General features: G+C 41.7%; 1 protein-coding gene across 1 annotated transcript in view; it reads right to left on the reverse strand.

Moving 5' to 3' along the window:
• Positions 1–25,411, reverse strand: part of LPP (LIM domain containing preferred translocation partner in lipoma) — a 729,950-nt gene that overhangs the window by 638,172 nt on the left and 66,367 nt on the right. The window contains exon 2 of the mRNA XM_068970945.1: positions 24,183–24,299. The gene's annotated coding sequence lies outside the window, so the exon portion shown is untranslated. The remainder of the gene's footprint in view (positions 1–24,182; positions 24,300–25,411) is intronic.

Raw genomic sequence — 25,411 nt, forward strand, 5'->3', positions numbered from 1 at the left:
ATTTCCTTCTTAACTAGCTGTTTCTAGTTAAGGTGTTTAATATCTAGGTTTAATACAGGAGCTCTTTGGGAGCTCAGAATTCTGAGCTATTAGTGTGCTTTATTTTCAACATTATGTTCGTGCTCATTTTGAATATACAAGTAATTAATTTTCACTATAGAAAATTTGAAAAACACAGGAAAGTACAAGGAACAATTCTATGTGCCTGTTCCTGGGTGACAAGCAGCAATGATTAAATCATTTATGTAATAATGATTCATGATTAAGCTTTACACCTCTACAGAAGCCAGGAAGTTATACACAAAATTCTTTGCAAACATGTTTATCTGATTGCTAGGACTAAGAAGAAAGAAACTGCCTCTTAAAACATATACTATTGGAAGGGGAACCAAACCAGAAACACTGTAGCAAGGTCAATGAGAGAAGACAAGTTCAAGCTCAGAAATATTAAATGAACACCTAGGATACTCCAGGCACTGTAGGTGTCTGCACCACAGTAATGAATGATGCCTTCACAGAGGTTAACTTCTTCTGAAGCTAAGTTCTAATTTAGAAGGAAGCAATAAAACCAAAAAATCATGGGGAATCCTGTTATCATATGATATAATATTGCAGCCCTAATATTCTTGACTGTGCACATCTAAGTATTAAGCTACTAATAGGAGTAAAGTATTGGAAGGAGGGGGGCAGAAATTTGTCCCTGATTTAAAGAAATTTGACAAATTCATACTAAGACCTCTGAGAAGCCGTAGCGCAAAGAAATGTGTTTTAGTCTGCATAAGCTGGCATTTCTCAAATGTTTGACCACAAAAATGCCCCTTTTCATGGAATATCTATCCACAGATCAAAGAAGGCTAACTTAGCATAACTCAGTTTGCAAAATGCACATCAATGAATGTGCCATCAATATGAAATTCTCATCAGATGAGTTCTTTTAAAAAAGATGGGAGTTTATTATGTGTTCTATAAAAATTAACAAAAAACTTTTAAATCTGATTCTTGAAGGTACGAAATTTATTTATTTGGATTTTTTCCTTCTCTAAAATCAAGGGAAATGAGACTTTGGTATATTTCCCAGCTTGCTGGAGAAATACGGAACTATAAAGCCAGCCCCCCAAAACCCCAAGATCTCTGGGGATTCCTTCTCACCCCATGTGGCTATGGGCTATGAGCAGAGGTGTCACTGAAGCATGGGCAGTTGGCAGAAGAGGGCATAGTGAGCAGTCAGCGTGTGGCCAGTGCTAAAGACAATAGGCACAGAGGCACAGGTGTTCACAAAAGAGTGTGCAGCCAGCTTCTCATCATCTATTTCAGGGAGGAGGACTGGTTACAGATCACTGAGAAGGAGAGAGCGCAGATAAAGCCTAAACCCTATTTTGTTTTAAATATCTTTTCTGTTAAATACATTAATCAATTTGACAAGAAAAAGGATGAGAGAAGTTGACTTATAAAAAAGTCAAGCATTCTGTATTGAAAGTGAGAAGATTTAGGTTCTAATCTTGTCTCAACCTTCAGCCAGAATCTCTAAATTGTCCTCTAATCACCCTCTTCCCCATCATTCCCTCTCCTTCGTATCTAGTCATGGTATAAGTGAAAAAGTAACCATCGATCTCAAATCACAGAGACAAAGAATTGTTTAATTAAACGGTACTGGGATGCTGGATAGTCATTTGGATAAAGATAAAATTAGAGCCATTCATCACATCATATATAAGAATAAACTGCACATGAATCAGACATCTAAATGTGAAAAGAGAAACTATACAGGAACTGGAAGATAACACGAGTATAAACATGGTGTCAGAAACACTTTCTAACTACGATCAAAGAACAGAAGCAATTTTTACAAAAGATTGTTAAATTTGTCTATATAAATGTAAAAGTCTTTTTTCATGACAAAAAAAGACAAACACTGTAAACAAAGTCAAACAACAAATTGGGAGAAAATATTTATAGTATATTTCATAAATTAAGGGCTAATTTACAGAGATTTCTTGAGGAAAAGCAAGACCAAAATTCAAATTTAAAAAATGGGCAAATGATATGAACAGATAATTCATAAAAAATGGAACTTATAAAATTAACAAATGTGGTCTTTAAACACATGAAAAGATGTTCAGCTTCACTCATAAGAAGACATATGCAAATTTAAACTAAACTGAGATATCATTTCTCACCCATCACATTGGCAGCAATTCAAAAGCTTGACAATACATTCTGTGGTTGAGGATGCTGCTGGGACATCCCCAGGGAGAGGAATATGGCACTACCTACATAACAAGACATCTGCGCTTGACCCAGCATTCCCACTTGTAAGAATGTAGCTTGAAGATAAGCCTCCAATGTTGTGAAAGTAAATATGCATAATATTATTCACTGCAGGAAACTGCTCTACCACCCGAGCATAGAAGATCAGTTGTATAAAAGAGACAGAGAGACAGGGAGAGATATAAGGAAGGAAAGAAAAGCATAAAGATGGGTAAAGCCAGGAAGGAAAGAGAGAGAAGGGGGAAAAGAGAGACAGAAGGGCAGACAGAAGAAAAGAAAGAAGTTCTAAAGAAAGGAGGGAGAAGAGAGGAAGAAGGAAGAAAAAGATTTTTAAAAAGCAGAGTACCTAGGAGCATGTGTGTGTGTGCATATTACCTTTTGTGTAAAAAAGAAAAAGAAATATGAGAGACACAAGGAAGATACCAAGGAAGCAATGAGGCTGGTTGGGTAAGAGAGTAGAAGAAATATTGGAGTATAGTTTTTTGTTTAGTTCTGACAACTGAAGCATGTTAATATTTTACATATTCAAAAAATAAAATGAAATCAACAAGACAAGGGTGAGAAGGAAGGAAACTGAAACCCAAAGTCAATCGAAACAACTGAATCCAAACACATTTCAAACGAACAACATGCTGACACGGAGGGGTTGGGGGAAAGGATCATAAAGAGAAAAGAACTAATCCAGGTAACTCCTGAATATAGTATTTGACAGTATATCCTCAGTCTTGGACAGGGCTAAAGTTAGGGCAGAGGATCACAAACAAACTCTGAACTCTTTTTAGCAGGTTTGTGTTGTGTCATGATGACGGTAAAAATAAAATCATTATTATTATTTGTATATACATATAAGGATAGACATCCATTTAGCACAGGTATGTATATATTTAAGTGCTTTATATATACACGCGTGTGCCTATAAAGCTTTTATGTGTAATATTCCCCAGCTCTGGCTATTGAGTTTGCTTAGGACTCAAAGCAGCACAGTACCCATAAGAACATGCAACACTCAAATATTGTCCCCAACACCTGAAAAGAACCAGGACATAGTGAAGAAATAGTTGATTTTAGAGCTCAGACAGAGAAGATACAAGATCAAACTAGAATATCCTTTTATCCTAGCAGGTAAATAAGTGCTAATCGCAAAGATAGGGACATATCACAAGGACACAGGAGTCAGCTCACAGGGACAATTTAATCATCACAACAATTACATACTACTATGAATTATACTGCATATTGTCTGTATATAGGCTGGATTCTCTGCTAGCGGAGGAAAATGCTGTCAAGTATATAACTGGCAAATTGACGAAACAGGAAGACAAAACAATAGATTAAAATATTACATCAGGGTTATGTGTATTAAAATGGATAACTATAATGTGAATATGAGGAGATGATCCTTATTATTAGGAAATACACACTGTACTTAGTCATAGGAGGCCATGATGTATCATGACATATGCAACCTCCTCTCAAGCACTGTAGAAAACATACTATAAAAAATATCTGTGTAAATGCATGTGTGTATATGTATATGTATATATGTACACACACATAAGAAGATGGGGGAAAATACAAATAGCATGAAATGTTACCAATACATGAAACTGATAAAAGCATATAGGTATTGTACCATTTGACTCAACAATTCCACTCCTGGATATATTACTGAAGAAAACAAAAACACCAGCTCAAAAAGTTACATGCACGCCAGTGTTCATAACAGCATTATTTACAATAGGCACGATATGGAGGTAACCTAATGATGAATGAATAAAGAAGATATGGTACCTGTATACAATAGAATACTACTCGGTCATAAAAAATAAATGAAATTTTGCCATTTGAAACAACATGGATGAACCTGGAGGGTATTATGCTTAGTGAAATGAATCAGAGAGAAAAAATGTACTGTATGATATCACTTATATGTGGAATCTAAAAAATAAAACATAGTGAATATAACAAAACAGAAACAGACACAGACAGATATAGAAAACAAATTAACAGTTACCAGTGGAGAGGGAGAAGTAGAAAGGGTAAGATACAGCTATGGGATTAAGAGGCACAAACTTCTGTGTATAAAATAAATAAGCTATATGAATATACTGTACAGTACAGGGAATATAGCCAATATTTTAAATAACTATAAATTAAGTATAACCTTTAAAAACTGTGGATCGCTATGTTGTACACTTGTAACTTACACAATATTGTACAACTATACCTCAATAAGAAATAATTTTTAAACAATTTAAAAGCACGTGGGTATTGTCTCGACTATTCATTTTATGTTTGAAATCATTTACAATAAAAAATTGAATAAAAATAACCATGGAGAAAGAGAAGGTGGGGGGAATGTAGCAATTAAGAAGTAGCTATCTGTGACACCCTAGAGGGGTAGATGGGGTGGGAGGCAGGGTGAAGGTTCAAGAGGGAAGGGACGTATGTATAACATGGCTGATTCATGTTGATATATGGCAGAAACCAACACAATATTGTAAAGCAATTATCCTCCACTTAAAAATTAATAATATTTCTTAAAGTTGCTCTATTTTCTAATAGGATTTGAAAATAATTAATAAATTAAGCCCAAACTACATCATTCCATGTAATATTTATGTGTCCATATGTTTCATAGACACATAAAGAATGTTGCATATTTTAATTTCTTAACACGGACAATTATCCTATAATTTCTTCTTTTAAAACTCCTGGAGTAAACAATTCCTAACACGTCCAAGGCCACAGTGTCTATGTAACCAGGGCTATAATTACAAGATTTACAGGTCAACTGAAGCCTCTGAAATTCCAGTTCACCACATTTGCAATCTGAGTACTATTTTCCTTCTAGAAAGAACAAGTTTAGAGTTGGAAGATGAGCTATATCTAACATGAAAATAGCTAGTACCAATTTTTTTTAATCTATCAGCACTGGCCGTTGAGGTTGAAAGTGAAAGTGAAGTCGCTCAGTCGTGCCCGACTCTTTGCAACCCCATGGACTGTAGCCTACCAGGCTCCTCTGTCCGTGGGATTCTCCAGGCAAGAATATTGGAGTGGGTTGCCATTTCCTTCTCCAGGAGATCTTTCCAACCCAGGGAGTGAACCCGGGTCTCCTGCATTGCAGGCAGATGCTTTACCATCTGAGCCACCAGGGAAGCTCTGCAGGGAAAGCCTTTGAGATTAACTATCACCAAATGCACAAGCTTGGGAGTGGCGGGGGGCAAGAAGCACTCTTTTGGTCCAAACATAGATTAGCCCACATGCGCTACTTTCCACTACACACCTGAACTTCCCAGCAGGAGGAAAAAATAGTGAATCAGGCCTTGAAGTTTCCTTCCTGGATAAGTTTGAGAGGGGAAAAAAAAAGATACAAAGGTTAGACATTATGAGGTCAAGAACCATCAAACAAACAGAAGTTGATGTTTAAACAGAAACAGGTAAAATATCTGGGAAGGCAACAGAACTCTCAGCTCTTTGATTCCGAAACAGCCTAAGCAGGCTGGGGAAAAAAAAAAAAATATATATATATATATATATAATTAAAAATTATACTGCAGCTGAATACTAGGTATTGTTCCTTTCCAAAAGCATTAAAATATAAAGGTCAGTTAGCTTAAATGGTATTTTATTGCACACACTTTAAAAAGACCTTGAACAATTAAAGCAATGAAATATATTCCTTGCTATCATTTTAAACGTTCTCAGAAGCATAAAAGAAGGCACATACCACAAAAAATGTTAACCCCTTCTCTCCCTTTATTTCAAGGCCTCACAGAACTTATGAGCCTTTTCATCAGAGTTTCCAGTGGTTTCATGTAGTTTGGGTGAAATTCTGGGTTATCTAGCCATTTCACTTAGGTGTCAGGGTCACAACCGCCCAGAATATGGCCCATGGAGAGGGGTTATTACCACAATACCACCAAAGACACAGGTCAAAGATCAAGACTACACCAGTGGATCTCCCAGGAGCTCTAAAATAAGACCAAAGCTCACACACTCTAATTGAGGTAAGCAACTTAGGGACAGGGCATCTTTTTCTTAATTCCTCCAGAGGTTTTAATAGGGTAGGTGGGCTTGCAAACCACTGGAATGGAAGACTGCAAACTCCTCCGTAGCTGTTAAGCTCTAGGAAAAGCTTCAACCATCTCCTTCCTGCCTTATAGGATCCTCAGATGGACCCTGACAGCATTCTATTATTTCTCTCCCTGGTTCAGTTTCTGTAAAAATAAAATGGTGAAAATGACAAGCCATTTCCACCAGACTAGAGAGGGAAAAGATGATCGATTTTAAGGTGTTTTGCATATATGAGTATCAGGTTTTATCGATTTCCTTACATGTAAAAGGGTTCCTTAACTTTTCAAAGGCATTGCTCTCCCAACAAATAGTCTATAAACTGTCTACGCCTCTAAAGATATCCTCCACTGTTTTGTTTTGTTTTGTTTTTCCCACCCTCAAGTCCCTGGAAACTAGAACCTTGGGCAGGGTACTTGATCACAGGATCATAGGTCAGCGTCTTTCTAGAAGTTCCCTGCAAAGCCCCCCACTTTCACGCAGAAAAGATGTCATTATCCCATTTCACAGATAGGTCAAGTGAAGCTCAGAAAGATCAAGTGACTTGAGTTTAGTCACACTCAGGTCCTCACACTCCACACCGACATGCGTCTCTGATTTCTGAAGGTCAGAAAGTCCAGCCTTTACATATAGGATAACTATAGCTCTTATTCTAGCTCATCCAGGTGACAAGACAACCAGAGTCCCCTCGCCAGGCCTTGTCCACTAACCTCTAGCAAAGGAAGCTGAGACTCAAAACCTCTCATCTGAGGTCATAAAATGAAAGAAAAGCCTCAGATGTCAATAAATTGTTATTTGCTGTAACCTGATGGATTAGTCAGGCTTTCAAGGTGGCACTAGTGGTAAAGAACCTGTTCATCAATGCAGGAGACCCAAGGGACTAGGGTTTGATCCCTGGGTCGGGAAGATGCCCTGGAGAAGGGCATGGCAACCCACTGCAGTATTCTTGCCTGGAGAATCCCATGGACCGAGGAGCCTAGTGGGCTGCAGTCCATGGGGTCACAAAGATTCAGACATGACTGAAGCAACTTTGCATGCATGCATGCAATGGATTAGTAACTTTGAGCAAGATATTCAGTGCAAGAGGGAAAGAAGACCCGATAGTTACATTTCAGAATATAAGCATGGGCAGAGAATGTTAATCACAAACAAATTAGTGCAAGGAAATGCAGGGTGTTTGCTTCTGAGGCACCTATAAGTTACTGAGGCTAATGATTACATGTGTTTATGGGTCATCATTCCACGTAAAGGTCAGAAAAATGAGTAGATGCCTGGAAATATCTGTTCCCCAAACTCTTAGGTACCATGAATTGTACGTAAATGGGGGGGAAAAAAGTCATGGAGATCTTCTGAATCTCATTTTAGAGATCAAGAAATGACAAGGGATAAAGAATCTTACTCAGATGACTAAGCGATTAAGAAGCAGATACAACACGCAAGTTGTATCTCAGTCATTTCTCCTTTAAAGAGAAATATTCTATGGTATTGGCCAATAAATGGAAAATTCTGAATATATATTTCTACCATTACAGTCAAGAAATGGAAATCTTTCTGTTTCCCTAACACACTATGATTTCATGGACAAAGGAAAACAGTAAGGGTAGCTTGATATATTTACCATGATTTGATTTTTTTTTAATTAAGCAGGGCACAGGCAAAAGCAGAGTTGTTCTGACCTATAAAAAAATGTGAGGGTTGGAGAAGGAAACAAGCTTTACTATTTGATTATCAAATTTATTTTATCTTCGTTGTATGGGAGGCATTAGCACACAGGCTGCGTCCTAAGAGGAGGTGAAAGGCTTGGTAGCCCAAGACCTCATTCTCGTGGCCCACTTTTTTGTCAGCTCAAGAGTGACAGGAAGTATTTTTCACAGAGCTAGAACAAATAATTTCACAATTTGTATGGAAATACAAAAAACCTCGAATAGCCAAAGCAATCTTGAGAAAGAATGGAACTGGAGGAATCAACCTGCCTGACTTCAATCTCTACTACAAAGCCACAGCCATCAAGACAGTATGGTACTGGCACAAAGACAGACATATAGATCAATGGAACAAAATAGAAAGCCCAGAGATAAATCCACACACCTATGGACACCTTATCTTTGACAAAGGAGGCAAGAATATACAATGGATTAAAGACAATCTCTTTAACAAGTGGTGCTGGGAAAACTGGTCAACCACTTATAAAAGAATGAAACTAGAACACTTTCTAACACCACACACAAAAATAAACTCAAAATGGATTAAAGATCTAAATGTAAGACCAGAAACTGTAAAACTCCTAGAGGAGAGCATAGGTAAACACTCTCCGACATACATCACAGCAGGATCCTCTATGACCCACCTCCCAGAATACTGGAAATAAAAGCAAAAATAAACAAATAGGACCTAATTAAACTCAAAAGCTTCTGCACAACAAAGGAAACTATGAGCAAGGTGAAAAGACAGCCTTCTGAATGGGAGAAAATAATAGCAAATGAAGCAACTGACAAACAACTAATCTCAAAAATATACAAGCAACTCCTGCAGCTCAATTCCAGAAAAAATAAATGACCCAATCAAAAAATGGGCCAAAGAACTAAATAGACATTTCTCCAAAGAAGACATACAGATGGCTAACAAACACATGAAAGGATGCTCAACATCACTCATTATCCGAGAAATGCAAATCAAAACCACAATGAGGTACCATTTCACGCCAGTCAGAATGGCTGCGATCCAAAAGTCTACCAACAATAACTGCTGGAGAGGGTGTGGAGCAAAGGGAATCCTCTTACACTGTTGGTGGGAATGCAAACTAGTATAGCCACTATGGAGAACAGTGTGGAGATTCCTTAAACTGGAAATAGAACTGCCTTATGACCCAGCAGTCCCACTGCTGGGCATACACACCAAGGAAACCAAAATTGAAAGAGACACGTGTATCCCAATGTTCATTGCAGCACTGTTTATAATAGCCAGGACATGGAAGCAACCTAGATGTCCATCAGCAGATGAATGGATAAGAAAGCTGTGGTACATATACACAGTGGAGTATTACTCAGCCATTAAAAAGAATACATTTGAATCAGTTCTAATGAGGTGGATGAAACTGGAGCCTATTATACAGAGTGAAGTAAGCCTGAAAGAAAAACACCAATATAGTATACTAACGCATATATATGGAATTTAGAAAGATGGTAACAATAACCCTGTATGCGAGACAGCAAAAGAGACACAGATGTATAGAACAGGCTTTGGACTCTGTGGGAGAGGGAGAGGGTGGGATGATTTGGGAGAATGGCATTGAAACATGTATAATATCATATATGAAACAAATCGCCAGTCCAGGTTCGATGCCTGACACTGGATGCTTGGGGCTGGTGCACTGGGACGACCCAGAGGGATGGTACAGGGAGGGAGGAGGGAGGGGGGTTCAGGATGGGGAACACATGTATACCTGTGGTGGATTCATGTTGATGTATGGCAAAACCAATACAATATTGTAAAGCAAAAAAAAAAGAGTAACAGGAAACAAGAGTGCAAGGATCATACCAAAAGCATACATTAATTAACTGTGCATTGCAAAGACAGAAAATAAGAAATTCAGAAACGAAGGAAGAGAAAAAGAAACCATTTCACAACATTTTGTCCACAAGTTTCTCAAAAAGCCTCTCCAGACCCTGCCTTCTGCAACCCCAGCCCATGTCCTCTGAGATTTAAACTGCCCCCAAAGCACAGTTTTTCTAGCAGCCTCCAACAGCAAAGGTGGGAGAGGACTGCCAATTTCTTGTGAATCCTGAAGATTTCCTTTATGAGTCATGGGAAACTGAAATAACTTGGGGGGCGGGGATGATTTTTTTGAAAGAAACACAGTTTTAAATCAGTTCCCACTAATTTGTTCTGCCGTGTGGTATAAGTCTTGAACACAGGAAAAGTTAAGTTTCTAGAGTTGATGCAAAAATGGGAGTTTTTGTTAGGTTCTGTCAATTGTCACCGTGGCATTTCTTATTAGGACTTTTCTTACTGTCATTTTTTTTGTGAAATTAATTATAGTTTGATCAGTGTAGGAGCTATTTTGAATCCATAGGACTTTCCTCACCAGATTGTTTTGGCATTTTAAAGTCACTCACATTCAGGGCCTAAACAATATGGCAAGTATCTCTTTTTCTCTCTCCTTTATACTCAAATTCTAAACAAAGGAACCATCTGTTCTCTCTCTAAAAACATCAGCCCTTGTTTTCATTTTTCTGTTAATAATAATGCTTCAAACTTATAGCATGTCTTTTTCCAACTTGCTTATTAAAGCATTTTGTAGATATTGCCTCACTTATTCTCAACATCACCCCGCCCCTGATTAACTGGAGGGTAAAGGGAAACGTTTGCCAATTTTTAGTTAGATAAACTATTTTATTGGATGTTTGATGAGTTCTATACAAATGACCACAGGTGAATCTCAGAAGGAACGTGGCCAACACCAAGCTCAGCTCTGACTCTTTCACATGTAAAAGGGAGACCCAGAAAGGAGAAGCCACTCAGTGAGCTATTTATATACTTGGTCCTCTACCGCACCCCTGCCCCCCCCCAGCCCCGACTGTAAGCAGCCAAGGAAAGAACCGTGTCTTACACATTTTTGTGTCTCAGGTACATGATGTGTAAAATGTGCTTATTTGAATATTTCTTGAATAAATGAAAATTTTGAGGGTAGTTCCACAGGTGGTTGCGGCAGAGCCGGAGTCAGAGCTCAGCTCACCCATCCTCTTACTCAGTGTGCTGTTAAAAATACACACCAAATAGACCCAAATGCAAAACAAATCAGAGACAATACCAAAGCGGGTGGGCAGGGTACATAAGATGCAGGCCTGTGTCTAGACTCAAGAAGCTGGTTGAACAAAATCAGTAAGCATCACAGAGTTTGGCCAGTGGCCATGCTCAGACATAACCCACGTTAAGGCTGACTCCCCAAATGCTCTCCGCTTCTTCTGTGTTCCGATCAGTCGGGGATGTGGATGTAGCGGAACTCGCCCTTAGACATGACCCAACTGGAAGAAATGATGGATCTTAATGCCAAAGGACAGCATGTCTCTATAACACCCCTGAGCCCAAAACAAGAGCATCCTCCACCCTGAGATTTCCCCACATCACTCAGTGTAACCCAAGAGTGCTCAGCCTGGGAATCGTGAAAGCCACCAGCCCAGAGTTTTCCAACGAGCAGAGAGGTCACTGAAATCAAAACCTTTTTTCCATGTGCCTCACTGGAAATCTGCGACTCATTTGGCACATTTTTCTTCTTTTCAGAACGCCCCATTCCCCACTGCTACTCCTTGAAGCTAAAGGGAAAATAAATTGTTTTTAGAAAAGCAAGTTAACTGTGGGATTCTGTCATCCAAATGCCTTCTACACTAGTAATTCTAACAAAGTCAGCAACTCCCTGAAGAGTCTTCAAAAATAGATTGTCTGTGTAGACGACAAAGCTAGACATCCAAGAGAAAAGGAAAAATACCTTCTTTAAGTAAAAGAAAAAAGAAATCATATAGCCAAAGAGAATTCAAGTATATTATAACGTGGTCTCACATTAAATGAATTCGTTTCAGACATGAACAGGAAACAAATCAGTGACAAAATGCAAACAAATCAGCATACAGGAGCTGTCAAACAATTAGGATTTGTTTGAAGGGGGAGGGGGGTGGGCACAGTGGTGCGGAGGGGAGAGAAAGACACAGGAATAGGGATGGAGTCACTTCAACCCGCAACACGCTGTGTCTGACACGGACACAGAGGCTGCGGGCGGTGTCTGGGATCGTCCAGCACGTGGTGGGAAGCATTTATATCAAGCCACGCAGTATCAGCAGGGGAATAAGACAGCAAGTACTTCAGGGCAGACAGCTGCAGAGAGGGCCCCTGCACAGAGCAGACACAGCAGGCTGAATGCATTCGTATACCAGCAGTCCTTCCCTCACTCACCACGCTCGGCTTCTAGACGCCTTCAGGGTCAAGGCTGTCCCCAGAACCATGTATCATTCCTGCAGCCACTACCCGTGGACTCGCTCTCAGCACGTTCCTGACAAGTTTGCCCTTTTCATACATATGGACCTTTCTGCTCTTAAGCCACCTCCAAAAATATCACCTTGGACTTTGCATACATCCCTGGTAATCCAACATCTTAACATTTAACTTGAATGTTAAAGTGAAAAGAATAAAGGATCCACCTAATGTTATTTAACTAGCCTTCATCTCCAAACCTAAGTTTTGCAGGGGATCATTTGGAAGTTGGCCACTGGGGAGGTCAGTTGAGTATTCATCTGATGTCTGGTTAGGTGTCTGTCATGTCGGCAAGAACAGAGAAGACCTCAGCATGCAGCTCGCACAGACCTTGACAATCATCTGCCAAAATCATGTCTGAGAAAAGAACCCCCAAGACGGCAGATGCTTCCTCTCACATGAGCAGCACTCCTGGCTAACCAATAAATACAACTTGATAGTGGTGACTGGTATTTTCCAAATAAAAGTGTCTCTCAGAGGATATCACTGGTTTGATACTCTAACTACTCAGTTCAAGTTAGATAATTGGGAGCAAGACTCTCAGTCACACTGGATATCAGTGTCTCATTTCCTACAAAATAAAGCAGCTCAATTCAGTAAGCTCAGACTTCCTCTGTCTCACAAATCCTGTGCCTCACTGCTACTGCCAAGTGGTCTACCCTCTCCCTCTGAGTTTGTTCATCTCCTCTCTCTTTCTCACATACACACAAGCTCACCCCAAGATCCCTCTTATCCAGTCCACAATCTTGTTATTTAGGCAAGCTACAAGCAGTTCCTCCACAATCCCCATCACTGTTTCTCTGCTTAAGATCTGACACCAAAAGGATTTTTTAGCTAGTTTATAAGAGACACAAACATGGGGCACATGAACCCCATTTACACACAGACCTCACCTTGAGATGAGATCCTCAGAGGGGCTCCAGCAGTCTCTTCATTCCCCGGCCACAGAGGCAGCCACCTGCCGGGACTCCAGTCCGATCTCTACCCTTTACTCTCTGACACCTTAAACAAGTCATTCTACCTCTCTGGGCCTCAGTTTCTCTAACTGTAAAGTGAGGCATTTGGAATAAAATGAATGCCAAAGTCTCTATCAATTCTGACACCCTTCCCTAGAGCTATGAAATTTCATTAGCCATCAAAGCAAACGCCCTCCAAAGCCCTGTCTCTGGTATTGGTGTTGACCTGGGGCTCCCAGGTAAATGGAGATAACTCTTTGCATGATCTTGCACAATAAGTAATAATAGCGCATCAATAGGAGCAAATACTTCTAATTTGTGTTTGTTTGTTTATTTCCAAGCTAAAGAAGTTGCAGGCACCACCTGCCAATGGCCTTTGGAGTCTCCATGATGCCTTTTTTATTTTTTTTAACAATGGGTCAGAAGTTCAGAAACTAAAAAGGTGAAAGTGGAAATCACACAGAAATAATATGGAGCCTGAAAAATTGAAAAAATAATTTAGGATAAATAATACCACATCTCTCTTTTTAAAAAAAATAAACAATAATGAGAGTAAGCAGGGGCACTATAAAGTAAAAATAAAATCGAACACAGAAAAGACTGATTTGCCTAGGATTCCTCTCAGCCATGTAATCAGCACGAATAGCAAAGACTGTATAATACTCATGTTTCTATTTGTTGCCCTCAACTGACATGGTTGGTCGTTTGTTTTGTTTTAAATAAAATGGGGAAGCAACAAATATATTAAATCCATCTGCAGAAAACCCATATTTGCATGTGGAAAACAAATAAGTGGGTGCCTGAATGGGTGATTAGGCATGCAATTGCCCATCTGCACCCGGGGCCCCAGCCTCCCTGCAGGTGCGCCTGACGCAGGAGCAGACTCGGAAAGGCAGGTCCTCCACCATGGAGAGCGACAGGAGGGAAACCGTGCCCTCCGCAAATGGACTTGTTCTGAGCTGGCCCTCCTACCCCCGCCCCATAGGGTCCTGGTTCTCCAGTCACTGTCCCTGTATCTTACAGCTGAAAACCAGAAATAAGTTTTGCCATCCGTTGCTTAGATTTCTGTGGATTCTTTAAACCACAAAGGCAATCTTTTTTTCTGAGCATCTTCGATATGTTCCTAATAAATATTTGTTGTTGCATCTATCTTTATGAGAATGGGTGACCCCCTCTCCTATACTCTTCACCTGGATCATTCTACTCCAGTCACACTGGCCTCACTTATCAGCCTCAGGGCCTTGGCAACTGCTTTCTTTAGGCGTGAAACACTCTTCCCCCTCTGGTCTCCAGCTTACTAACTCATAGCCTTCAGGCCTTGCTCCTGTGCACTCGTATCAGTAAGACCTTCTTAGATCAATGAATTTAAATCTGTGTCATGGCCACCCTCTGTGCCCTTAAGCTGCCTTATTTTCCTTCTGAAAACAGATCACAACCTAAATATTATCTATTTACTCATTGATGGTTGTCTGGTTCCATTCAAACAGGTCTGTCTGATTTGGTTCACGGTTCTATTCCCTGCACCTGGAACAGTCTAGTGCATAGTAGGTGCTAAACACCCAGCTGTTATGTTCATGAGTCATCACAATAATCTGCAAATCACTACCCTGGGCACCATGAGTGCTGTTATGGAAAAAGACAAGATCTATGCTCTTAGGAAGCTCCTACAACCTAGTGGAGAAGGAAGACTGGAAATTTGTTTATATAGCAGAGCAAAGTGACATGAATGCTCCACTGAAGGTATAAACAAAGCACTCAGATAACACAGAAAAAGCAAGCTCTTGACACTGGAGCGGGGAGTGGGCGGGGAACAGGCTGAAGGAGACCAACAGAGCTGAATTCTCTGGAAGTATCTTAAAAGGAGGCACAGAAATCATTCTCAAAAATACATTCAGCACAAGCAAGTACTAAGACATCTTCAGTTAGCCTCCTTTCCTTCATCAATAATGCTAAGTGAAACAAAAGATTGCCCAAGATAAGTCAGCATTTCTGAGTGCCAAGACCATGGAGAAAAGAAGAATCACTTTCCTCCATAAAGTCTTCACTTTAAAATGGAAATTCTTTAAGTTGCACACAAATGCACACAAAACATCTCTTCAGAAAACTCCAGGACGACCTTAAAGGGTATCCAGTCTAACATCTTACTTCCCCTGAGAGGACCCATTGGTATCAGCTTCTATCTAAATACCCTCAGAGATAGGGAACCCATAACCCAGAAATGGCCCATGCCACTGCAGTCTGCTGTTAATACTAAAACACACTCACTCACACTGTCTTTGTGTTACTTCCACCCAATGCTCCCAGAACTCCTTCTGGGGTCACAAAGAGGGAGTTTGTATTCCCTTCTGGGGCAGAGTCCCCTCTGCTCCCTCCTTCTCCACCCCTTTCTCTCTTCTCCACACTAACCATCTCCTGTTCTTTGTTTCATCCCTCAAAGGCTCTGATTTCTGGTGCCATCAGCCATCTTACCCTTCCCTTCCCTCCATCTCTCACTGTTCCAGGACATTTTTTTTTTCTTTTTCTTTTTTTGGAGCTGACCTACTGCTCAAGCAATTTAGCATTCTTTGGAGAGCTGAGCATTTTGTCTGGGGTTGGGGAGAGGGGCACAGGGGATCCAAAAGAACATGGGTAAGTAACTCTGTGAGCCCTGACCCAGGAAGACCCTGGCAGAGTACCCTAACTTTACCACCTTGACCTTGAAATGCTATCTTTAACATAAATTAGAAAGCTGAAGCATCTGACCTCACTCCACCCCAAGGGCATTCAGAATCTGGGGAGTCTTGTACCTCTGGTAAACCATGGCCCCCTAGTCTTGTTGGTCCCAGCTGACCAGCCTGCATTAGAATGCAGTTTTTAGCCATCTCTACACCTGAGAACTGGATTGCTTGTGTGACCTTGGTGAGACACTTAAAGTCAACAAATCAAAGCATCTCAGAAGGTAAAGGAAAAAGAGAGCTCTAAATCATCCAGTCCAAAAATCTCCCAGCAATCTCTTGTGCACCTCGCCGTGCCCTTCCCCATCCTCAGTCATGGCAGACACTGCTAAATGATCATCGTCAGATACAACTTCAGAATCCTTCTCCACATAGCACCTCAAATAGCCACTACAAATCCACCATGTGGCCACATAAAATCCAAGCTACCCATTCTTCAGATGAGGAAAACTGGAGCTCAAAGATGGGCTAGGACCTCCCTGTGTATCAGGCTCAGGAAAAGAACCAGAACTACAAAGGTCCCGTCCCCATATTCTTGAGTCCTTTGTCCTCCTCTAACTCTGACACTCTATCAGTGCTCCTTGGAGTGGGGATGGGGAGCTTGCTGTTGTATTAATACAGATAAAGAAAGGGTTTCCCAATAGGAGGCAGAAGCTTCAGAGAAGGCTTGGAGGAAGAGGGGCATTTGAGCAGACCTGTAAGAACCAGTAAGCTCTATTTGCCTTTAGCCAAAAAAAATTCAGGATTGGAAAAGCATTTCTTGTAGCAAGCACAGCATAAGCAAAGGAATGGGGAAGACCATGGTGTGATGAGAGGCGGCTATGGGCTTCTGAGAGAGTTGGAGCCAAAACAGAGGCCACGAAGAGCAGTAGGGGAGGAGAACAAAGATGAAGGCAAGACAAGATTAGAAGAGTCAACCAGAGTCTTTGTGGAGTTTCCAATGCTGATTTTTTTTTTTTAATTGACTTAAAGGCCTTAAGACTTACAAATAGAAAAACAAAGAAAGGATTAGAGGAAAAGTAAAAGAATCCATCTCCATTCTCAATGGGGAAAAAAAAAAGCTTTGCCCTAAACTGTATTACAGGAACACTTTCATTATGTAAAAGCCTATTTTGTTTTCATGTCATTCTTAGATTACATCATAGAGTGGCTGCAGCCGTCTCGTACCGTATTATGAATAAATCACCAGCTTAATCATAGAATGAGCCAGGGCCCTAGATTTAAAAGGAAAATATTAGATCATTTTTAATAACTGATATAACTCAAGCCAGTTGCCATTGAAGCAGGGGGAGGTGATGTCATCCTAAAGAAGTCCAAAGAGGAACTAGAGAGGGTCAGCCCTGGGCAGGTCCCAGAGAAGCTTCCATTTACAAAGGAAGAGGTGGCTGATGCATTCTCTGGACTGAACGATCTTTTCATGAAAACCAACACTGGCTTCTCAATAGACCATCCTCATGAAACACAATGTACAAATAGCTTGTTCCCAAAACGACTATATTTCCAAAGACCAGAAAACATGGAACATATTATGATGTCTGTATTTATGTCTTGGGAGCCATTGAGCAAAATTATAAATGTTAAAGCTTTTAGTTATTCAGAAAAAGATGAAAGCTGGGGTGACATATGCAAATGCCACAGGTCTGACCCAAGCTAAGAGGACAGGACAAAGTAAGGACACTGAGACAACGGCCTGAGAGAGAAAAGAGCTGGAGCAGCTTCTAGCAGTCACACACTATTAAGGGGATTGGAAAGGAGCATTTAATGTGCACCAACTATGCACTAAATATCATACACAGTTGGCACTTTAAACACACATGCTGCTTTGTGAGCCCAGACGAATCTAAAAGGCAGGTGCTACTAGCACTATCATTTTCAGATATGGAAAGCAGTTTGAAAATGATTGAATGATGTAAGTAAGATTATGCAACTAATACACGAGAGTCTCCTGACTCCAAATTCCACTTTACCTAATTGTCCCACTGTAAATGCTTTTGAACTGTGGTGTTGCAGAAGACTCATGAGCGTCCCTTGGACTGCAAGGAGGTCCAACCAGTCCATCCTAAAGGAGATCAGTCCTGGGTGTTCAATGGAAGAACTGATGCTAAAGCTGAAACTCCAATACTTTAGCCACCTCATGCAAAGAGTTGACTCATCAGAAAAGAGTCTGATGCTGGGAGGGATTTAGGGCAGGAGGAGAAGGGGACGACAGAGGATGAGATGGCTGGATGGCATCACTGACTCGATGGACGTGAGTCTGAGTGAGCTCTGGGAGTTGGTGATGGACAAGGAGGCCTGGCCTGCTGCAATTCATGGGGTTGCAAACACTTGGACACGACTGAGCGACTGAACTGAACTGAAACTATTTCCTATTATGGACTTCCAATGAAAATTAAACAATTGATAAGAAACACTTTGAAAGTACCAAAAGTATTAAAAAAAATCTTGAAAGCCAAAAGGGATCATGGAGTGGGGAAAAATACTGACACTCTGGCCAGTGACAGTCTCAATGACTACAGATGGCCTTCCATATTTTGGCTGCAGGGCTACTAATGAGCTTGACCAACATTTCTATTAATTTTTTAGGAACGCTAAGGTGGGCTCTAAGGGAACCTGTCAACTTCTATGAAATTTACTGCTGAGCTTGGTTTTATAAAAAGACTATTTTGGTGAGGGGAGGAGACAGATGCTCTGGAAAAGGGTTTTCTGCCAGACAGAAAGTATTGGCTGAGGTTTTCTGTCTGATCCTGTCAGTCTCACAGCAATGCTGTGTATCGGTTCACTGTTCTTAATACAAATGTTATTCATAACTGCAGAGACACACTGTCTGACCCAAGTAATACTGATTTATGCAACTTTTCAGGACATGGAGTGACTCAGCAGGAGATGCAGACCCTGAAATTTACCTAAACAGACAACAAGCCTCCAAATTTTGACCTATTTTCCCCAATTTCTTTCTGGAACAGGACAGAGGGTGCAAAAAGCAGAGAAAGCACACCTAAACGTTGTATGGACTGATTTGGAGCAGAGACTGTGTGGAGAGGTGGAGGGGACATACTGGGCCAGAGTCAGAGGTGCCTTAGATGTCTCTCCCATGGCTAGCCCTGGCTCCTTGGAAGGGATGTCCTGTCTCTGGGTCTTGGCATCTCATCTGCACAACAAAGAGCTCAATCAAGAACTTGCAAACATTTCCACCAAAGTAGCACCAACGGCTAAAGAAGGCAAAGATGCAGAGGTATAGGAGCAGGGCATTAATTAAAAACTTGTGTTCTTCCTCTGACAGCTCATGCCAGTTTTGCACTCTGTGCAATTATATATCAATGCTTATATTCAGATTTTAAATGGAGTTCTCCTCCAAAACAGTCTTCAAATAAAATTGATCTACAGAGGTGCACTGAGTATATGTATCTTAGCACATGCAGTAAGCTTGGGTGTCTGTTACAGGCAGCCCCCCAGGAGACCCCCTGTAGCTGCACCTCCTTCTCTTCAGACCCCTTTGCAGTCCCTCCTCTTGACCATGGACTGAATGTAGTGACTTGCTTCTAATAAGCAGAATGAGGCAGAGGATATGGTGTGTCACTTCCAGGACTGGGTAACAAAAAGGCTGTGGCAGATTGGAAGGATTCTGTCCTGCTCACCTGCCTTAAAGGAAGACAGTTGCCATGTTGGGAACTGCCTATGGGAAGAGGAAGGAACTGAGGCTCCCAAGCCAATAACCCACAGGGAACTGGATCCTGCCAATGATGTGACTGAGTGTGGTGGTGGGTCCTCCCAGGCAGAGCCTTGAGATGAGACTGCAACCTCAGGGCAGACCTGAAGGCACCCATCTAAGCTGTTCCCAGATTCCTGACTCACAGAAACTGTGAGATAATCAATGTTTCTTGTTTGAAAGTGCTAAATTTGGGGTAATTTGTTAAGTAGCAATTGATAAGGAAGATAGCACCCCAATCTGAGAGGCCCAGAGGTGGATTATTTTAAAACCTCTTACCAATGCCACCATTTTTCTTGTGGCTAGGCAACAGAGCAGAAGAGATCTGCTATCAGGAACTCTTGAAAGGCACCGCTGTCCCCTGGAATGTAGAGATGCTTGCTAGCTTGGGAACATATACCTGGCATGCTCCGATCACCCAAAGATGACCATGGAAATAATATCAGTGCAGCTCAAAACCAACATGATGCATTTGACAGCAGTCGACTGGTGAAAAATGAACCAGAGACTGAAGCACCTGTGGAAGGTGTCAGACTCCTCACCTACCCAGCCATTATCTGCTATCAGCCACACCACCCTCAGACCCCATCCAGACCTAGTGACCCAGATGACAGCTCCATGGTTCACAGAGAAGTTCTGAAGACAGACTTCCTCCTTCTGGAAACCTTCCCCAACGTTCCCAGTTCCTTCCATTCCCCGATCCTTTCATCTAAGCCCCTTGAAAGCTGAGTCTTTAACTTATTTACCTTGATTTCCCAAGCACCTAACATGAGACTGGAAACATATCTGGTGATCAATAAACGTGTGTTATAAACAATATTTTTCTAAAGTGTATTTTACTTTTATGTAGGTCTTTCTCTCCAACTAGATTATGAGCTTCTCAAGGTTAGGACTACAACTAATTTACTGTGATGTCCTAAAGACTCTGAGTTTCACTGATTTCCAGACAAGCACGGAGATCAGGGTACAGAGCAAACACATGCTCTGTGAACCAGGAGTAAATATTTGGCAGCAGTCTACCCAGGACTCATGGGGCCCTCCATCCATTGGCCATCAGACCCCTTCTACAACACAGTAGCCCACTGAGAGAGAACATGAGAACCCCTGACATACTAGGGCTCTGCCCAAGAAAGAGTAAAAGTGTATCCACTGGGCTGAGGTCAGGAAATAGAAGAATGTGGAATTAGGAGGAAGGAAGCAAGACAGAGAGAGAGAAAGCTTCCACCTTCTACTGTCACAGATAGCAAATACCTCTGACAACACATTCCTGAGTTACAGAATCACAGAACCTCAGGAGGCTGGACAAGTCCCTGCTCAGACTCAACAAATCCTTTTGTAACTTTTGAAGCAGTAACATGAAAGCTGGCTACGCAGATGTTCACATATGCCGGAAACTACTTCACCAACCGACTGGAGGGAGCCAAGACCTTCACCTCTGACGGAAGTGACCAATCCTTTGCTTCCGGCAGAGACTAATACCTGATTCTCCTGAGGACCAAAGAGGAAATATTAAAACTGAGAGCCCTTAGCTACCATCATCAACTGTATGCTAGTATCAACAGAGGGAAATAATTTCCTTCCTGACTCCCACTGGGTAAGTCACGCCTAGAGCAGAAGGTGTGATTATCTAATCAAACAAAGCAAGTCCCAAACGGGCAGACTATAGCTTCTAGGGGATGTCTCAAAGCACTGAGACTTCCTCAGTCTTCAAATCTACCTCCTTGCATCTCCCACTGCCTAGAGCAAAAACAAATACAAAAAGTAATCATGATGTACGACTTCATCTCAACTTCAACCATCATCAATGAGCCAGGTCCCAGATCTAGCTGCTTTCTAAGATTGGGGATAAATTACTGCCCGTCCAGTTCTGGGGATGCTGGGGGTGCAGAGCGGGAAGGAAGGGCACACATTGTGCGTATATATGATGGACCAGGAAGGGTACAGGGGCCTGCACATTACATTGTGTTATGTTTCTTTATATTTAAGATCAGTAATTTTCTTTATAGTCACTATCTTATTTTGCTTTATACTTCTTGTATTCAAGCAAAAGAAGAAAGCAACTGCAATGACCCATCATGTAAGGCTCACACTTTACAGTTTCCCAAACAGATTGGCATCTATTAACAAACATGCTCTAAACAAACATGAGAGGTGAGCAGGAAATGATTATTATTATTTCTAATTCTCCAATCAGGGAAATGAAGGTGGAGGGATATTGTTTTCTAGGTTTGCACATCTAATAACTGACAGGCTGTCTGCTATCCCACCCCACCACACTCACTGTATTCACAGACTTCTTAAGCCATACCAGTCCCAAAAGCCTATTTCTGTCCAGTCATTTGTTTCATTCTCATAAAGCCACGCAGTTCAGCCGCATCTGTGCTAGAATTCCTGAAGCTTTCCAACAGAGAACTAGCCGGTGCCTGAACACCGTCAGGAAAAGGGACAGTCGCTACCTTTAGATTTAGTCTTTCTATCCGTGAAAATGCACCGTGCACCTACCAGATGCCAGAGATCCCACTAGCCTCTGGGCTACACGCATGCGCAGGAGATACTGTCCCTCTTCTGACCACGTTTTATATTCTTAGAGGCCACTGTTATGTGTGCTGTGCATCCTGCCTTTTCTGGATCCATTCCAGTAAGAGTGGGACATCATTTCCGGTCCTCTCAGCACCACGGTGTGAAGAGGCCAGCTGGCCAGTGTCCGTTTCAGAGGAGGAGGCAAGGACTAAAGTCCACCAGCCTAGGAGAGTTCTGACAGGAGGGTAAAATAAGGTCTGTGGCCACCTGCAAACGCTGGTCCTCTCTCTGCATCCTAACAGCACCCAGATATTCTCTCGAGGGACCACCTCTTCTCCACCATTTAGCTGCCATGAGTTTCCAGGTGACAGCGGGCAGCCAGTTCCCAACCGTGAGGGGAAACAGCCTGTGGATGAAGCTGACGCACACACAAGACGGCAGAGCAAGGAGCATGTCAGAGAAGCAGAGCCCGGGCCTGTCACACTGAGCCTGAGGGTCACCCGACCTCGGGACTTGCCGGCTTCCGCTAGTCAGCCACCCAACTGCCCTCTCTGTACCACCGTCTGAGGCTGCATCAGTGTTGTGGGCGACAAAACCACTGTTGGCTCATAATTGGCTTATGGACAACAGACCCTCCTGAGTTTCTTCCAACTCGCTCCTGGTAATGCACTCTCTCCCATTCTGCCATGACACACTAGAACTTTTGTTTGAACCCAAGTACAAGGCTTCATATTCATCACAACTGAATTTGAAGCACAGGAAAAACTCAGGCGCTGGAGCAGAGAACAAAGATTTACATCTGATGCTCAGAGTGTCTGCTTGGGGAGAAACATTCCAGACCATGTTTGAAACGTTACAGACTGAAATGAATGTTGAAGAGTCCAAGCAGTGGTTTCTAGCCTTTCATCTTATGTAGACCCATAGGCGCAAAGAAAGCCAGCCGGGTGTTCTTTTAAGATACACTGATTAAGAAAAGAAAGAGGGACCAAACGTAACTATAAACTCAGCCTCACTTTTAAACGGAGTTAGGTTTTACTGATCACAGTAGAATCCTCTCCCTTTTGAAAAACTAAGCCATAAACATGGCAAGACATACTATTTATTCAGTAAAAAGCCAGAGGTTTAGGGACTGGCCCTGGGAATGAGAGTACAGATTTAGAATTCTAAATAGAAGTCTTGCCCACAATCCCTCAGCTGTTTTCCTCAGATTCTTCTACAGCTCAGGATATCCCACATCATCGATTCTTTAGAATATGTTCTACCTGCTATAAACACAGAGGAATTCCAAAACACAGGGGAAAGTTTACCTTACCTGCTCACCATTCCCGTTTAATCTGAGGATTAAAACTCAGATCCCCGTGGAGATGCTGCAGGCCCTTTAGGACAGGTACACACCCTTGTCTAAGGAAATTTAGCCTTTCCCACCACAAAGGGTTCATGTGAAAATGCAAGATCACAGAAGAAGCCCCCTGCACAGGGTGAGCAACAGCCACTTAAAACTACTACTTCCTTTCCTCACAAACACCCATAACACTGTTCACTGACTCTTTCTCGTGGTTCAGTTTCAAGAACGCTCCCCTCCACACCAAAGGGGAAAGAAGGAAGCAGTGCAGTTATTGGCAACCCAAAATCATAATTACTCCAAATTTCCTTCCAATTTCTCTTCCTGCCACCTTCCAAAGGCTGAGTTCTGCCTTAGCTTCGCCGTCCATTTTATTAGCATTATTATATCTTGACATTCATTGTCCATCATCAATAAAATCCACTCAAGAAAAGAAAGAAGAATATTTTTGTTCTTCTTAGTTCTTCCACCCTAGTTACCAGTGCCCATGATTTAAATGGAAACTGATTTTTTAATTTCATTAAAATATGCATATTGATTATAAAAGGAAAAAGTTCTCTTTTTTGCACAGAACTCACCAGCTGAGGAAAAATATCTTCCCTCCGATGAATGCCCTGTAGAACAATGGCAAAAGCACTGAACTGGAATCAGGTGACTGGATTCGGTCCTCCGCTCTGTTTCCGCAATGATCTCACCTGTAGAAATGGACAAGGAGGTTAATTACGAATCCCTAGGATCTCCAGCCAGTCCATTCTGAAGGAGATCAGCCCTGGGTGTTCTCTGGAAGGAATGATGCTAAAGCTGAAACTCCAGTACTTTGGCCACCTCATGCGAAGAGTTGACTCATTGGAAAAGACCCTGATGCTGGGAGGGGCGGGGGCAGGAGGAGAAGGGGTGACAGAGGATGAGATGGCTGGATGGCATCACCGACTCGATGGACATGAGTTTGAGTGAGCTTGGGAGTTGGTGATGGACAGGGAGCCCTGGCATTCTGCAATTAATGGGGTCGCAAAGAGTCGGACACGACTGAGAGACTGAACTGAACTGAACTGAGGATCTTACTAGCTGTAGAACTTCCCCAAGCTTATGAGCTTGCTGGGTAAACCATACTGGAAATGACACCAGGCTTGAAACCCACAAATTTAGTGGCTGATCTCTGTACCTCCTAAGCCACCAGTCAGCTCCTGGCACTTCTGTTTCACTAATATGTCTCAGAATAATGAAGAAAGAGAATGCTGGTACCCCAGTGTTCATACCTCAGCTTTGGGGGGAAGTGGGGGAATAGCTTCATCATAATATCAAAAATGAAAGAGAGAGATCAATTAGATACATTTTAGGCAAGAAAAAATTAATAGCAAAATCTGAACTACAATAAATAAAAAGAGAAAAGATGAGTTTGGAGACAAATTTCTAACTATGGGACCCAGTGACTGCTGTGAACCTTAGTTTCATTGCCTAAAAAATGACAGTCAATGGGCAGTAGAGGGCTGGACAATCTTGATGCTTCCTGGTAAGTCCTCATGACTTTATTTCATTAAGAACTAGTCCTATTTTATCAAGAATCCTGCAATATATATTCCCACAGACAAATGTTCTAGGGTAGCAGATTGTTATAAAATGTAGATTCAGGGGAAAGCTACACACCAGAAAAATGACCACTCTCATTTTCACTGCTGTCATTTAAACATTATTGAGCCAATCACACAGTCGCTTTGTGAATATGATCTCATTCAATCTTCAAATACCTATACAAGCTCAAAGTTGAGAGGGACCTTAAAAACGACCCACTTCAACCCTTCCAACTGAC

This window comes from Capricornis sumatraensis, chromosome 1 (assembly GCF_032405125.1).
Source record: "Capricornis sumatraensis isolate serow.1 chromosome 1, serow.2, whole genome shotgun sequence".
NCBI classification, from domain to species: domain Eukaryota; kingdom Metazoa; phylum Chordata; class Mammalia; order Artiodactyla; family Bovidae; genus Capricornis; species Capricornis sumatraensis.